Source organism: Leptosomus discolor, chromosome 1 (genome assembly GCF_034619465.1).
Source record: "Leptosomus discolor isolate bLepDis1 chromosome 1, bLepDis1.hap2, whole genome shotgun sequence".
NCBI classification, from domain to species: Eukaryota; Metazoa; Chordata; class Aves; order Leptosomiformes; family Leptosomidae; genus Leptosomus; species Leptosomus discolor.
This window is the reverse complement of record NC_141391.1, coordinates 1318543-1334205: the sequence shown is the minus strand read 5'-3', so window position 1 is coordinate 1334205 and position 15663 is coordinate 1318543. Positions and strand designations below refer to the sequence as shown.

General features: G+C 47.1%; 1 protein-coding gene across 2 annotated transcripts in view; it reads left to right on the top strand.

The window, feature by feature from the left end:
- FCHSD2 (FCH and double SH3 domains 2) overlaps positions 1-15663 on the top strand; it is a 164381-nt gene that overhangs the window by 66787 nt on the left and 81931 nt on the right. The gene's annotated exons all lie outside the window — the stretch shown is intronic.

Here is a 15663-nt window from a genome sequence, read left to right as displayed (position 1 = left end):
GAGAAACAATATTTTCTAATAGACTGTTTTTCCCCTTCGCGAGTGCTTTGGCGCCTCTGTCCTGGGCTGCGGAGGGTTCTTTTGCTACAGATTTTTGAACACGAACACAACATCTTTACCATCTCTGCAGTAGTTGCAACTGCCTGCTCGTCTGTCCTCTTGGAAAGAGATAGCTTTTTTTTATAAAAGATAGCCTTGACTTAAGGTGCCAAGATACTTGAGATACCACATTTACCCTGGGTAAACTTAAAACGCTAATAAAGACAGTTTAAGGTTACTCAAACCTTCTGTTTTGCGTAGTGTGAATATCCACGTTCAGAGATGTGTCTCTGCTACTGTTTGGTTTTAAAAGGACAAAATAAAACACAGTGAACCCCCTGAAATACACACTGGTACAGGCCAGATTAAGGAATGTGGGTGTTGCCTCAAAAGTGTCTTGCATGACCTGTAGGATATATGGGGCAGGCGTTCTGGGGAAGTGTTTGTCGCTAAGTGATGCTACTGTTAAACTGGGTTCTGCTTCCACACAGAGTTCGTGTGGAGCCTTAGGAAGGTGGGAGATTTTCTGTGGTAGGGGCCCTTGGTAGAGGAAAGGGAATGACTGCAAACGCTGAAAGTCACTGCGGCTCTTCAAAAGCTGGAGGTGAGCTTTGGAGCCACCTTGCTTGGGGAATGCTGGCGTCAGTGATCACCTTTAGACCTTGTTTAATTATTTGCCGTGGTGTTGGCGTGGTACGTTCACCTGGGATCTTCTCAGCAAACTTTGCAGCTTCACAGGTAACGTGGGTGTTGCTTACTTCTACTGCTCTGTGGGGAAAAAAAAACACAAAGATTTTTAGTAAGCAGGGCGTGTGATTTGCATGGATCTAAAGTGGATTTGTTTTAATTGCTTCTTTAAAAAAAAAAAAAAAAAAAAAAGGGAATTTTTCCAGTCTATTTGCAGGGATAGAATGAGAGACATTGCAAAATACCGTGCAGCCTGTGCAGTCAGACCTTTGCACAGCTGAACGTAACACGTAAGGGACTTCAGGGCAGCCGAGGGGGACAGTTCCCTGAAGCTGCAGATAGCTGGGACTGCAGGTAGCCGGCAGCGTGCCCAGTGGCCGAGAGGGCCAGCGGCATCCTGGCCTGTGTCAGCCATGGGGTGGCCAGCAGGAGCGGGGAGGTGATCGTGCCCCTGTACTGGGCACTGGTGAGGCTGCCCCTCGAATGCTGGGTGCAGTTTTGGGCCCCTCCCTGCAAGAAGGACATGGAGGTGCTGGAGTGGGTCCGGAGAAGGGGAACGGAGCTGGTGAGGGGTCTGGAGAGCAGGTCTGTGAGGAGCGGCTGAGGGAACTGGGGGTGTTCAGCCTGGAGAAGAGGAGGCTGAGGGGAGACCTGATCGCTCTGCAACCGCCTGAGAGGAGGCTGTGGTGAGGTGGGAGTCGGTCTCTTCTCCCAAGTAACGTGATGGGACAAGAGGAAATGGCCCCAAGTTGCCCCAAGGGAGGTTTAGGTTGGACATTAGGGAAAATTTCTTCACGGAGAGTGGTCAAACATTGGAAGAGGCTGCCCAGGGCAGTGGTGGAGTCACCATCCCTGGAGGTGTTCAAAAAGCGTGTAGATGTGGCACTTGGGGACATGGTTTAGTGGTGGCCTTGGCAGTGCTGGGTTAACGGTTGGACTCGAAGGTCTTTTCCAACCTCAGTGATTCTATGATTGCACCACAGTGCTGGGCAAGGGGCAAGCGCAGCCCCGCTGCCTCTCCTCTGCTGCCGCCACCATGCCGAGGAGACTCAGGATGTGCAGAGAAGCTGCTGTCCTTTGTCACCACCAGCATGCGAGAAGGAGCAAGCTTGGCTTCCGAAGGCTGATTTTTATGTTCATCCCAGGAGAGTAAAATTCCATTTTGCGTTTAGTGTTGGGAAATCTTGGCTCGACTCTGTCATCTTGGGGTATGAATGTTGGCAATTTCAGGCAAACAGTTAATTTCTCATCATTTGAACTTGAATGTTGCATTGACACCTAGTATTTCATGCACTGCAGTGTCAAGTACGTGATGTAGCAATCACAGAAGGGTTTGGCTTGGAAGGGACCTTAAAGACCATCCAGTTCCCACCCCCTGCCCTGGGCAGGGACACCTCCCACCAGACCAGGTCGCTCCCAGCCCCATCCAGCCTGGCCTTGAGACCTGCCAGGGAGGGGGCAGCCACGGCTGCTCTGGGCAGCCTGGGCCAGGGTCTCACCACCCTCACAGGGGAGAATTTCTTCCTAAACTCTCATCTAAATCTCCCCTTTTTCAGTTTGAAACCATTAACCCTTGTGCTGTCACACCGCTCCCCAGTAAAGAGTCTGCTAGAAATAAATGTGCTGGTAGTGGCTCAGACGTTAACTGGAGTACCAGAGCATGGGTTAAAGATTCGCGAGAATGTCACTTTTTCATTTTGACTCAGCTGAAAGATTGAAGAAACTTCTGGTGGTCTTGAAAAAGAGATATTGCAAAAATTCGAGGTGTCCCAAGTCGTCAGTGGTGTGTTGCTCCATCTGATGCGTTATAAAGGCAGAAATTTGGAGTTACGGGAAGGAAAGAATACTTGTCTTTTATTCTTGTTGGGTATATCTTCCATAATCTCTTGCCTGTGGAAGAAGGTGAGATTTTTTTTCATTCTTAAAGGCCCATTAATCCAGTTATCATCTTGCATCAGCTTGCAGATCATCTGTCATGAGCAAGCCAGTCAGAAACTGGAAAAGAACCATCTTGGCCACACTTCTCCTGAAATTATGTTTCTCGAGCTTCTTCGTTTCTTCTGTCTTTCCCTGCGGGACACCGTCACGTCAGTTTTTATGTCCCTCCAGGAATGCAGATTCTTCTGAAGAACCGCTTAGATGGCATGCCCCTCACCCAGAATGTGCGTGTTCTTCCGTTGCTCCACCACAACACATCACCTCTGCTGAAATTATTGAGCCGTAGCCCATCAGTCCCTGCTCGTGGGTCAGTTCCAACTTCACTGAACAGAAGGGAGTCGCTTCGGTGTCTGCTGACCTCGTATGTTGAAAATACCGTTAGATACACCTGGACTCACACTTAGCTCCTCCTCACGCTGGCTGGTTAATCCAGTTGTTTTACTTAGGAGGTCTAAATCTTTGGTTTCCGTAGCTGGATCGCGATGCCAAGACTTGTTTGCAGCTGTAAGCAGGCACGCTTTTCCTTCTGATTTCCAGAGAGCATTTGGGTGGTTTGTTCAGCTGAGAGAGTTGACCAGTCGAGGTGAATCATCTTCATTTGTTTTTAAAAATTTGCGTTTCTTCGTCTTCTACTCTTAAAATTGATAACGGTACTTTTAGGACATACTTATTTGTTCAAAACAAACCAAAACTGTCGGTCTAGAGATTAAATTTACTGGCTGAAGCAGCCTACTGTGGTGTACAATTAAGTATTTTACTGATCTGTGCATAACTAGACAAGGAGCGGCAAACCTTTCCTCCGCCTCGGCCGTTGTGTTAGTCAGAAGAAAATAAGCTGGAGAGGCGGAGGAAGGGAAGATGGTGCCGAGCAAGACGTGGAAATGACTGCCCTGTGGCTGCTGCGCTGGGTAGGCTTGTGCCTCCTCACGTCATCGAAGTTTATCATACAAACGGTGTAAGTGTTCATCTTTAAGGTCTGTATTTCATAATCAACACTGTGATTTGTCCTTATTGGGGTACTCTTTTCCAACAAGAGCATGTGAAACACTCCCGAAACCTAAAAGCGATCTGGCATCGAGGATGCTGTTACAGACAATACAAGTTTCTTGGAGAAGACTGGGTGAATGTTCGTGGTGGCTGCGGGGCAGGTTGAGGCAGTGGGGTGCTGTGGTGGAATGGGGGCACCAGTAACACAACACGTGAAGGTAGAATTAGGGGAAGTGTCGTCCGTGCAAGTAGGTCTTTTCTGAGGGAGTTGAGGAAAAGTTGCTTTGCACAGTTAGCCCCAAACGACGTGGGTCAGTACCTATGGAGCTGTGGAAACACACTGGCTGTGCAGCATCTTTTTCTTCGTTATTATTATTATTATTATTATTATTATTATTATTATTATTATTATTATTATCATATCGTGTAATATTTCAGCGGTGCTAAAGGTAGACGTTCAGGGTTGGCTGTTTAAAAACAATACTTGAAAGAGAAAGGACAAGAAATATTAGTAAAAAAACCCGCCCAGAAAACTATGAACAGTGATGATTTCCAGAGCAAAATTGGCTCGTGTAAATCTGCCGGGCATACCAAGTACCAAAATACACCAAACCATACCCAATTCATTAAAAATATGGCAGTGTGTTTGCAGGCGGATTTCCGTGGTTTCCCCCCACAGTATGATGTACACATTTAAATGAGTGACAAAAACAGACGTATAACATTGGAATATAAAAAGTTGCCTAATTGCAAGTTCCATCTTCTGAAGATACAACAAGTTCAGAAACTAATTATCAAATGCAACATTAATTTTGACGTTATAGTGTGACGAACTCCAGAACAGTAAAATGTTGGTTGTTATAAACTGGTGGATAAGTATTACGTGACACACAACAAATTTCATAGCCGGCTGGTTCAGGATGGGGAAAAAAAAAGATCTTTGTGCTCCATAAAACATGGAGCGGTGTCGGTGCTCTGTGGGCACAGGGCCCTTCAGCTCAGAAGTTCCCACAGAAGAGGAAATTCCGACCCGGGCGGCTGCGAAGCCACTTTGCTGAGTAACGCCGAGGCGCTGCAGAAAGGGCTGGTGGTGGCACTTCGGGGGATAAACCAAATTCAGGGAGGTTTTTTATGGCACAGAAGACCGTGAAGGCAGGGCGTATTCCTCCGCAGGTGGGGAGTGGAAAGAAGTAATGTTTTGTGGTCGGTTTCTAGTGCAATAACATAAAGACTCTATTAGAGGTGAGCGTTCAGATTCACCGGTTAAGAGCTCAATAACTTGGAAGGAAGAGCTGCCAGAATTTTTTTGCAGTTCCTTACCTTCTGGTGCACCTTACGATGCTAATCTAGCCCTGACGTTAAACACTAGGATTGCCAGTTACGCTTCTTCAAAATACTAAATATTCAAAATGGAATTCTTCTGGGTGGCGTTAATTAAAAAAAACCTACACGTATTTATGGTTTATTCATAATACGAACACTGTAAGTTTAAAAACACTGTAGGTTTATAGTCCCAGGCTGTGTGGCTGCCTTGCTGGTCTTAAATACAACTGTCAGGAGCATCTGTCGCTGAAACGAGGTCTCTTCTCATGTCTCCCCGCTTTTTGAACTAGCTCAAAGTCACTTTAAAGCAAACCCCTACGTTGAGGTTACACACGGGCTGGTTTGGGTGTACACGGGGGGGTTCGGTAGGTTCCTTACCTTAAACTAGACAAACTTGAGGTAGGGTGGGGGGCGCCCAGTCTGTACTCCTGCCTCCCAACTGGTAAACAACTGGCGTATTCCTCTGTGTTCGTAGTTTCTTTGCAACCTCACCTCTTGCCGAAGCAGCCCAAACTCAGCTGAACGCCTGTTGTCGGGGGACAGTGGCGCGAGCGAGTCGGCCTGGCCTGGGGGCTCAAAGTGCCTTGAGCCCGGAGACGGCGTCGGCTGGGCCGGGCTGGGTTTATGTCCCGGCAGTTTTTTAGACAATCACCTTTCAGAGGCGGGTTGTGCAGCTTTACGAACCCGGCTGGTGGCTGGGGTGCTGTCGATAAGCCAGGGAACTCTTCTGGGCATCGTTACGCTCCGGTGTTCGTAGAAATATCGCTGTGTGATCCTTGCTGAGGTTATCTGCGGTTTTCATCCTTCTTATTGACCTTAATAAACACCCCGGTTTGCCTTTATCCCAATATACATTTTTGCATCTTCCTCTGGCGCTGTACTTGGGGTTTTCTAGCTGCCCATTCCTACGAACTTGCCTCAGTGGGAGCTACTGGATCAGAAGTGTTCTCAAGCACAGTTCTGAATGCGTTTTGGCTGACGCTGAAAGGCGCTGTCACGCCTGACTTGTGTCTACCCTGCTCTGACAGGCTGGTGGTTGTGAGGGGGTTTTTTAACAAGTGTATCGGGTAACTTGCCTGCTGCTGTGCCTTTGCTTTCTGTAATTCGTAGCTGCTGATTCGTTGGGGGGTTTCGGCTGTATTTCATAGCGCCAGGATTTAGTTGGAACAGATACTGTCACGCCCTCTGTCTCCTGGCCCCAGTCTCTTAAACTGTTGTTCTTAAGCGTATGCTCTTTCCATATATATGTCTGTTTTCTTTCAATAAACTGAAGATTAACACATTCAATTTAGGTAAAGTTCTTAACCCTGTGTAGTTCGTAATTCTGCGGTTTACTGTCTCAAACAGCGGCTGCAGTTATTAGAATATTTTCATCTTTCTGTGATGCTGCGCTTGCAGGCTCTTAAAGCTGCTTTTGGTTTGAACTTACCATGTATTTAATTCTGTCCTGAAACTGTGTTTCGCCGTGTTAAAATTCAGCTACGTGTGTTTGATAACCTTGTGGTCAAGTGGAAGTGAAATTGGTCAGTGGAATTTGCCTGAACGGAACTTCCCCAACTAACATACTGCTTTTGATGTCATAGGTGTTTCTCAAGTTTGCTTAAAATCCCCTTTCCTACAGTCTCTGTAAATCTCTAATTTTGAAGAGTCTATTGTTGCTTAATCTGTCTTTGTGGATGAGTCACCTGGTATGTAATTTTATCGTCCTATTTTCAGATAATTTCCAGTCTGTGTTTTCAGTTTTACACTTGCTTTCTGTATCTTTCTGCACTTTAATGTAATTATGTGAGAAAATGTATATGTTCTGTAACGTTACGTTGTGCTGGGACTTACTTGCTCTGTTTCTAGTGTCCCATCCCATGTCCCAGTCGTTTTATTCTTGTGCATTTATCTTTTGCTGAATCTTTCTGCACATCTGCATGAATTGGGCATTCTTTTATCTCCCAGAAAATCGCTAGAGAATTGACTCAACCATTAAGTTGCTTCAAACAACACATCTGAACTTGCAGTGTGAGAAGGTGCGTGTCGTGCTTTCAGCCACTTCTCTGCCATCAAGCACCAAGCACTGTTTTGAAAGCAAAAGTGTTGATTTTCAGGTTCCTTTACAAAACCAGGCTTAGATCAGGGTCAGCTGGCAAAGTTACTTGACCAATCTCCCCCAAAAAGGGTTTGGTTAGGTTATAAATACGTCTCTTTCTTCTTTATCTTTTCTTTTTCTTTGGGAGGGATAAAGAAAGCATTTCTGTTTTTTAGAAGGAAAAAACGACAAGCGTTGACCGTGACAGGTTGAAGTTACGAGGGCAGGACAGCTGTGTGAATGGGTTACCAGATCTGGGGGTGGGCAAATTAGCATCTTCACCTTTTTGCTACTTTCTTGAACAAACGTCTTGAGTCGGCAGCAGGCGCCGGTGGTGGTGTTGAGCGCGCTCCTGCGGGGCTGCTCAGCGGTGCAGGTCACCGCTGTCAGAGCTGGGGCGCTGAGAGGGTCGTAAGGGTTTTCTCTCTCGAATTCTTCCATCAGGCAGGTGAGCTAGTTACTGTTGGCTGGTAATCCCTAGTTCAGTCTTTGCCTATAAGATCACGTCCTGATTCTTCTGTTTTGTAGAGGAGTAGTTGTCACACTCTTGCCCAGCTGAAAATACTGTAGAAAATGAAATTGCTGCCATACTTCGTCAGGCACCCAGGATCTGAATTAGGGGAAATTTGGATTTAACAGTACACTAAATCCTCACACGTTACAACAGTGGGAAGTTCCAGGTTATGTTCTCACTGGGCAAAACAGAACTTGTGGAGATAATTGTGGGGAAGGTGAGAATTTGAGAAGCTGTTGCTTTTCTGGGGGAGCGGGAGGGTCCTAACCGGTGCTTTGATTTTTTTCCTACAACACCAGATCATGATCCTTGTCTGTCTTTCACTCCACCAGCACAGAGCTCCCACTTGGGGGGTGGGGGAAAGAGGCGGTCAGCGTTTCAGGAGTCCATCGAGTCAGATTTGTACAAGTGATATTTCTCAGCAGTTCAAAGTCAGTTGTGCAGAGAGGAAAAATACCTTTACCTGACAGCAGCGCCAGTTCAAGCCCCGTGTCAAGTGGCCTCACCGTCGTGTTAAAGAGGTGCTTGTGGCTTGTATCCCTTGAAGAGCAGAAAATGATGGTGAGGAAGCGATACAGATCTCTCCCCTTGCCTTCATAGGCAGTGCTTGCTCAGATACGGTTTGTGCAAACGCCTTGAGGCAGAGGAAGGATGTGGCACTTGTTTCACAGAGAGCAGAGGGGACTGGTGGGCCCAGTAAGCGTGAAAGTAGTTCCTGTCTTGAGCGAATGATACAACTGCTTCTTTACTGTCATTTTTACATGTGGTATTTGGATTCTATTTTGCATAGCTGAAGGTGCTGTGTCCCGAGAAACTTTATTTTGAATTACCGCTGGCTATCAGACCTGTAAACGGAGAAAACCAGCTGTTTAGCTGTGACTTCGTTCTCTTCAGGCTTTTAATACCAGTTTTATATGGTCTGCACCTCAAAACTTAGAGTGAGGGGATCTTTACAAACAGTGTTTTGTGCCCTCTTGATTCCCAGCTATTCTGGAGCCTTGAGAAGATCCTGAATAATTTAAGCAGGTTTGGGTGGCTGCAGGAGTTGCAGCGTCCGCCAAGGCTGGCTGTGAGCAGCGTTTTCTCTGCCGGCATCTGTTCAGCCTGGAGAAGGGAAGGCTCCAGGGAGACCTTCTGGTGGCCTTCCAGTGCTGAAAGGGGGCTACAGGAGAGGTGGGGAGGGACTTGATCAGGGGGTGTGGGGATGGGATGAGGGGTAATGGTTTCAAAGTGAAAGGGAAGATTGAGATGAGATATTAGAAGAAATTCTCCCCTGTGAGGGTGCTGAGGCACTGGCCCAGGTTGCCCAGAGCAGCCGTGGCTGCCCCCTCCCTGGCAGGGCTCAAGGCCAGGCTGGATGGGGCTGGGAGCAACCTGGTCTGGTGGGAGGTGTCCCTGCCCAGGGCAGGGGGGTTGGACAAGATGGTCTTTAAGGTCCCTTCAACCCAAACCCTTCTGTGGTTCTGTGATCTTGGTGTGTTTCCCTCAAGCACTGGTTGAGGAGGGGGGGTTGGAAGAATCTGCACTCTCCCCCTCTGTCAGGGGTCAGTTAAATTGTGGTGCTGGCACTTCATACCTCGGCTTTGGGGGGCCTGAAGGTAACGTACCTTCCATCTACAGATGCAGGGTTCTGCAGACCTTTCTGTGGCAGCTTGGCACCTTTCACTTGCTGACAGAAAGCACCTTCGTCTGCCGAAAGCTCAGCAGTCGTTCTCTACGCTGAGGGTTCATGGAATGCTAAATGGATTTCAGAGGCTCTGTTCTCAGCGTCTAGATGTGCTAGTCGAGGTCTGAAGCTGCAAAAAAGTTTACCTAAAAGCACAGAACGAACTCAGCCAAAAATTGCATTGTGTAGTGCAGTACGATGGAAGAGAGGTCTGCTGTATAAGAGACGACGTAAAGCGATGGTACCCGGTTCAGTAACGCTGCACAGGGCTTTGGTTCGTCTGTTGGGAGTGGGGACTTGCTCCAGAAGAGGTTCAATTTCTTCTCCAGAGCTGCTAATCTGCCTTCAGCCACACAGAAGAGTGGTGCGGCGGGAACCTTCTGAATTCTTTTCATCTGATCTAAGGCTCTGCCCTCTCCTGAGGTTTCGTAGCCGTCTCATGGGGACTTTAAGCAAGCTGGCTGTGAAAAAGGACTCTGCATTTGGGCTTATGAAGAACAGCTTCACAATCTAGAAAAAGTTCCTGCGAGAACAGGGAAGAGCAACTGCATATGGTGTAAACACAAACTAGTTCTGTTTCGAAGACTAAAACCAAATTGGTGGCAGTTTCCCACATGTCAGGCTCAAAGGCTGGGGGGTAATTTTGCTCAGCCTGCTCTGTTTCTGTTGGTGTCTCGGAGAGATGGTGGGTGCCTGTTTGCTTGGCAGTATCGTGCCTCCTCATGGGTTGCGGAGCTAAAAATTACTGTGTCTGTGAGAAGAGAGTCCCTGATCTTGAAGCTGGCTCTCAGTAGCAGTCAGGCAACCCTGCAGTGAGTTCAGAAGAGAAAACCTGTTGAAGTACTCACTGGACTGTGCAGCAAGGCAGTTTTGCATCAACAGAGACGTTTTTTTAGGAGTAATTTAGCAGCAGGCTTTAAAAATAACCTGGAATGTTTCTGAATGGCAACGTATCTCTAGTTTAGCAATTAAAAAATATATGATTTAGAAAGTGAACATGATTTATAGAGATGAGTACTTAGCTGGGTGGTTGTCACTGGTGTTATTCTGGTTTGTAACTTGCTCAGAGTTGGAAGGATCTGCAATTGCGTTATGGACATGGTGCCACATCATAAAGACGACAGTTATGTTTTTGGGTCCCTAAAATTGGGAAGCCAAAGACGGGAGAACTTGGAGCAAAAGCAAACCGTTTGAAGCTTAGTAAAGTATGGGTTTATTACCTGAAATTTCTGGAACTAATCTGTCAGGATACTCTCAATAACGGAGCTAGGCAGATGAAGAAACTTCCAACGTTTATTTTTTGCCGAGTGAAGTAGAGCGCTGTGGGTAGGTTGGCTTCTGTTAATCCCCGGGTTGTGTATCTGTCTTGGCCCGATGAAAGAGCAGGAGCGTAATAGGTGAGAGGATGCCGATGCCTAGATCTGAACTGGCTCTAGGTCCGGTCAGCTGGGCTGCGGGGGATTTAGCCTCCGCTCATTTCCCATCGTAGAGCTGTGAGTGTTGTCTTTGAAAACCTTGGAAACCTTTGAAAAAAGGGGCAAACTGAGTGCCTTTTTTTTCTTAAAGGGAGTGCTGAGGGAGGAAGAATTAAGTTATTTATCATTCATGTTAGTTTAAATTCCTAGAAAAGCATTGCAGCAACAAATAGAAGTGTTAAGAACAGCCTCCTAACCCCGCTTCGGTGTAATTTTTTTACTTCTTTTTTTGCTGTTACAGGGTAACAGGTCTGTAGATAGAGAAGGTGGAGATTATTGATTCTTTCATGTGGTGGCCTAAAATGAGTGCTAGGGAAGCGTGGTCTGGGGAAAGTGACAAAACCACGATGAAAAACGTTTGGAAAATCATGGAGATGTCAAATAGTTCTTTGTTAAAATGAATGAGGTTTCTTGGGGCCTGTCATTAACCCGGTAGTAGTCGGCGTTGTCATTAGTAGCCTGGAGGAGGGAGCAGAACGTGTGCTTGTTAAATTTCCTGAGCTTGACTCGGGATGGGCAGCAGGTAGGTCTGCCAACAGCGTTGAAGCTCGAAACCGGCTTGAAAAATCGGCGTGCTGTCTTCTGAGGGTTGGCTGCGACGTTTCAAGGAAGATTTGGAGCAGCTGGAGACAGACCAGAGGAGAGCAGTGAAAATCAAGGGCGAAGAAAACAAGCAGGTTAGAAATTAAGACTGCAAAGTTTGTGTGAAGAGGCACATATTTACTCTGGGAAGTGTTGAGGAAGTCTTGAAACGCTAAAAGGACTGTTGTAATTTTTTTGATTTATCTGCTGTGTAACACGCTGCAAATTGCAGTAAGTGTTATGAGGCACATCAGGGTAAAACCAGTTGGGATTGGGATAAGACTCCACCATCTTCCCTGAATGGTTGTCACTGGTGTAGAATCATTCCTCCTTGAACGGGGGGACTGTCAGCTAGGTGGCCTTTTGCCTTTCCTTTCTGCAGCATCTCCCAGATCCGCCTTCTAGCAGTGGAATAAGCAATTCTTGGGGGTTTGTTTTGGGTTTTTTTATCCCTTTCAAGGACTGAATATAGAAAGTGATATAAACTCCAGGAGCGAGATGTTTTGGAAAGAATTAACACGCTTCTGGTGAAGTAGCGGTGTTAACTGTTACCTCTACCTTCACAAATGAACAAAACCCGTGACAGAGAAGAGACTTGACGTTTCCTTTGCTAAACCTGATTGCAAGCGTGCCCTAGGTGGTATTTAACTGCTGTACATCAGTTTTTCAGCTTTCCCTTTTGTTTTCCTTTGCCTTCTTGGCATGCTTCAAATATATATATAAAAAAAAAGGGCGAAATGAAGCAGCTTGGAAAGAAATTGCCAATTAAAGACTGAAACTCCGTGTTTTCTGCAACTGGAATCGTCTAATGGTAGGAGGGGATACCCCACCTCCAGGAAGGAGAAGCAACACGGTTAGGGATGCAGCTTTCCGTGAGAGAACCAGCCTTTCGTAGTGTTCCTGGGGAGCTTTGCAGTCGATGCTGCAGGCCCACGAACCCCCCTTGATCCATCGTTCAACCGCGGTGAAGGCGGCGCAGGGAAGCAGCCCCGGCGCAGTTCTGATCTGCGCCTTTTGGAACGCCGTTGGATGCGCTGTAGAAGTCCGTGTGCTGCCTCTTATGTGGTTTGTTTTCATTTTTGTTGGTGCTGCCGCAGCGCTTCAGTCACGGCCTCGTTGCCGGGGGCCCTGGGTAAGCTCCGGGCAAAATAATTGTGTCTGACAGCGGTTTGGTCGTCAGCTGATCATGTAAATTGGCCCAAGTCGTACCCTGCGTGGAGGCCCTGACTTGCGTCCCTGCTGAACGGAGTTCATTCGCATTCAATCGTTACAGGTTTTATTGAATCTAGTAAATAAAATGCCATTTTAAATAATCGCTGCCAACGCTTAATAACTGCCTCGGAATTTAATACCGAGACTAAATTGTTCTTCTGTAGGCAGGAGCTGCAGTCCTCGCCGCGCAGGCTGCGCTGCGTTTTCTGCTCCGACACGCTCCCTTCTCCCTGACCAGACGTTTTGGAGAGATTGGCAACAGCGTAAAATACGTTCCAAGTTACTCTTTAAGCTTGTGGCAAAACCATCTGCGTGATTGATAAAGCGGTCAGCTGCGTTTTTGGGACTCTCTATCCCACTGTTTCAGCGAGTCAGGCTTATTGTCGTCTAAAACCTTCCTGATTTAAGAGAAGGATCTGAGAGCGTCGGGGAGGCAGGAGCATCTGGAATGTCTTTTTTTGGATGAATCTGATTTTTTTTTGTTTTCTTTTTTGTAGTAGAAGCGTTCTTCAAAATGTAGAAATTTCAGTTAGCTCAGTTGTCTGGGGGGGGCGTTCCCTGCTCTTTTTGGAGGATTCTCTGTATCCGGCAGTTTCTCTTCGTTCTCAGCTGGTCTTACTCTCCTACAACTGAAAATGTGATTTAAAAAATATCTGGTATCAGTCAAACTTCTGTTTTTACAACAAGAAAGTCTTAATGTAATTCTCAATTTTTTTTGAAGAACCAGCAGTACTGAAATAAAATAGAATTTTCCCTCTTACATGCAACTCACAGTAATAATAATGGTCCAGCATTACTGAACTTTTTTTTTTTCCTTCATTTAAAAATAAACCAAAACAAAGTTCTTTTGCGCATAAGCAAGGGATGGGGCTGATCGTAAGAATTTATACACACTAAACCCACGTGCTGTTGGAGCGCCTTAGTTTGCGGGTGTTGAATAGTACGACTGGCTTCCAGACTTCTGAGAAGCCCGTTGGATTGGGAGGAACCTCTCCCCTTCCCGAGAAGAAGTCAAGTAAAGAGAGACGCTGAAACCCTCTCCCCTGTGGAGCGTTCGCCTGCCAGGAGAGCCCTCAGCAAACCCCCGAGTGCCCCTTAGCAGCCGGAACGATGTCAGAGCTGCTGCCGCGGCTCACGGGCAGCGACCTCGAGGGCCAGGCAAGCAGGGGGGTTTGGGGGGCGGGTGGAGCGTTATTTGCTGTCACTCGGCGGGGATCGGTGCTCGAGGAGTTGCTCTTCGCCTTAGCAAACGGCCGTCACGCAGTAGGTAACGAATATTGCACGCCCGGGACATCAGCCGCAGGTGGGGCCTGTCCCCCTTTCTCCTGCTCTAACCATCTTCTCCGTCACCGGCTGCTTCGGGGTCCCAGCGCGGCCCCGTAGGTTCAGGGGTTTGTTACCGCAGCGCTGGCCGCGGCCTCCTCGTCTGCCAGCCTCACGTTGGCGCGTTGCCTGAGGCCTTGCCTTCGGGCCGGGCTTTCTCTCCCAGCCCTTTGCTTTTCCCCACTCGGAGGAGCGTTTGGGCCGTTTGCTTACAGCCTGCGTTGGAGTTCCTTGGGTGGCTGAATAGCGGGGGTTGCTCAGAGGACGGTATTTCTCCGTCCTTCTCAAATCCAGGTTCCTTTTTAACACAACAGTGATAGCAGAGCGTAGATTTGACTGTAGAAAGGAAAGTTATAAGGGGTTGGTTGGTGGATTCTGCTCTGGTGAAGAGAAATGATCAAAATGATGCAAGACAATGAAACCCCCGAACTGAAGACGAGCACTAAATGTGACTGGTTGATAGATACTTCCAAAAACCCACTGTTACATCAGCTGGTGTCTGCCTTGCTTTCCTCAATCAATAATAGGTTTTAGGGGACCTGGCTGTCATCACACCTCTCAGTTAATACAGATGAAGATCTTCAGACTGCTTTGAAAAGTGTCATTACTCTGTCTTTTTAAAAGCTGCCTATTTTTCTATCAGTGATCTTTTAATTTGTGACATCTTTCTCTTTCCTTTTCTGTTGGTAATTACTTACTTTTTGTTAGCATTATAGCAAAATTTTTTTTCCCCTCCCCCCATATCTGTCACATCTGGACTTACTGTAAAATACCAATAAATACATTTGAGGTAAGATCTGGTAATAGGGAACGGCAAACAGGAGCTGCAGCACCGGGGAAGCCGGATTTGAGCATACATGGAACTGTGCTGGTGTTTTCATGGCCTTCCCGTTCAGCAGATTTTCATTTCTTGGTGTTGACTCCTTGGACGATTGATTGACACAATTTTATGTCCCATCCACCCGTCTGGTAGGCAGATTCGCAAGCAGTCGAGGTACCCAGGCGTGTGTCACGTTACCGTGTGCGCAGCGTAGCGATGCAGCGTGCGTTTTGATGGGGGGGGGGGGGGAAGGAAGGGAGACCCAAGACGTGGAGGAAGGATATGTGTCTTCTTCAGACGAGTTAAAATTGGGTTTATGTGACAGCCCGTCTGTTTGCACTGTTTTGGATTTGCTCTTTCTAAATCCAACTTGATGGGTTAATAACGGACGCGAGCGGAGTTACCAAATAAGTTTCTTTTGACAAAGGGGGAGCAGAGGTTGCGTGGTGCTTGGCAGGGGATTTCAGACATTTTTGACCTTTCACGTCAATAATTGTTGATTAAAAATAGCGTACTTTAAAAGAAATCGATCGTTATTACCATTGAAAAATAATTAATTGAACTTTTTTTCAAATTCAATGATATGCACCTTAGAGTGAAGTGGAAAAATTAGCTCAAAACCCCTTCTCGTTTCACAGCCATCAGACAGCAGGCTGGTTTTGTGGTTCTGGTGAGCTACGGTTTTACGTATTTATACTAAAAACTCTCGTAGCGTTTCTTCAGCTATCGAAGGTTTTGAAGGCAGGCCCGTGGCTCTGCACGGTACGTGGAGGTGCCCAGCGCCCTGGGACACGCAGCGGCGGGGGCTGGAGCTACGCTGGCCTCGCAGGGTGGCTTCTCCTGGACAGGATTTTGCGTCGTGACGTTCCAACTGTCTGTAGCCCAACAAGGCTGAGAGGAAGGAGAGGTTTTATGGATTCCCCTCAGCTTTGGCTGGGGATGTACGTTGTGATTTTTGATAGCGGCTTTACTCGGTGAAGCTGTGTCCCCATCTCTGAAGGTACCTTTAAACAAATACCG